Consider the following 2,064-nt stretch of genomic DNA (forward strand, 5'->3'; position numbering starts at 1 on the left):
ATAAATAAAAAAATTTTAAAAAAAAAGAAAAATGATGATTCCTTTAGTGAGCCACATAGGAAAGAAATAGATTGCATGAAGCAGAGTCAAAGAGATCTATATCTTTTTGATATAGATCAAAGCAATAAGGAAATTGAAATCTCAATCACAAATCTGAAAAACTGAGTGAAAGTGAAGATAGAGTTTCAGATCTTGAAGCTTGTGCAGCTAGTGAAAAGGTAGGAAAAGATCTCTTAAAAGCAACTAGGATGCAGGAAAAAATAACCCATCACCTGCAAGAGAATGCAAAGATCAACAATATGAGACTAATAGGCATCAGTGAGAAAGGAGACTATACAAATGATATAAAAAGAATATGAGCAGAAGTAATAGCAGAAAACTTCCCAAATATGAGAAAACAATCTGACATTCAGGTAACTGAAGCATACAGAACTCCAAGTAACCTCAACCCAATTGAAAACACACTGAGACATATAATAGTCAAGATCCCAGAAATCCAGCACAAGAATAATATACTGAAAGCCACTAGAAAAAAGAAGCAGATCACATTCAAAGGAAAACCCATCAGAATTACAGCCAACTTCTCTTCACAAACCATGAAGGCAAGAAGAGCATGGAGCAGAGTACTTCAAGTCAGCTATGAAAAAAATTCCAGCCCAGACTACTATATCCTGCAAAATTCTCTTTCAAGTTTGATGGAGAAGTGAAATACTTCCATGACAAAAACAACTAGAGAATTACATGATGACAAAGCCAACCCTACATAGACTACTGAAAGATGTTCTAGAGAGAGACAAAGATGATCAGAACTCCATGAATGAGAACAAAAGGAATCCACTAAATAGGGCAAACAATTCAACACAGGAGAAAAAGGAGTAAACAACAACAGGTAAATAACATGTCAATCGTAAGTCAATACATCTCAATTCTAACCATCAATGTAAATGGACTCAATTCACCAATTAAGAAAAATAGACTGGCACATTGGATTAGGAAACAAAATCCAACAATATGTTGCATACAAGAAACACATTTAACTCATAAAGAAATACATAGGCTGAAAGTCAAAAGATGGAAAACAATACTACATCCCTCAGCACCTCAGAAAAAAAGCAGGGGTAGCAATTCTGTTCTCAGACAGTCTCAACTTCAAACCAAGAATAATCAAATGAAATAAAGAAGGCCACTATATATAGGTAGGGGAAAAATTCAAGAGGAAGAGGTAACACTCATAAATATGTATGCACCAAACACGGGAGCACCCAACTATATAAGACAAATCTTAATGGACATGAACAATCTAATATCCAACACTACAGTCTCCACTGGAGACATTAACACCTCATTATCACAAAAAGATAGGCCAACCAGACAAAAAATTAGCAAAGAAGTAACAGAACTGAACCAGAGTTTTGAACAAATGGACTTTTTGGACATATACAGAGTGTTCCACCCAACGACAGCTGAATAGACATTTTTTTAGCTGCACATAGGTGATTTTGTAAAATAGACCACATACTAGTCCATAGGTCATGCTTAAGTATATGCAAGAAAACAGAAATTATCTCACACATATTATCTGACCACAGTGCAATGAAACTGGAAATAATCATGAAAGCAACCAGAAAAACGCCCTAAATTCTTGGAAACTAACAACAACATACTCAGCAATCCATGGGTCCCAGATGAAATTAAGCAAGAAATTCAACAATATCTACAATTCAATGAAAATTCAAGCACAATTTATCGTAATTTATGGGATACAATGAAAGCAGTTCTCAGAGGAAAATTCATAGCTGTGAACTCACACATTAGGAAAACAGAACAGAAGAAATGAACACCCTAATGATGCATCTCTAACAACTAGAAAAGGAAGAGCAAACCATACCCAGAGCCCAAAGATGGGAAGAAATCATAAAGATTAGAGCAGAAATTAGTTGAATTGAAACAAAAGAACAGTTCAAAAAATTGAATCAAATAGCTGTTTTTTTGAAAGATTAAATAAAATCAATAAGCCCCTAGCTAACCTCATCAAAAAGAGGAAAGAAAAAATTCAAATACAAG

Source organism: Octodon degus, unplaced genomic scaffold (genome assembly GCF_000260255.1).
Source record: "Octodon degus isolate 3935 unplaced genomic scaffold, OctDeg1.0 scaffold00119, whole genome shotgun sequence".
Lineage (NCBI taxonomy): Eukaryota > Metazoa > Chordata > Mammalia > Rodentia > Octodontidae > Octodon > Octodon degus.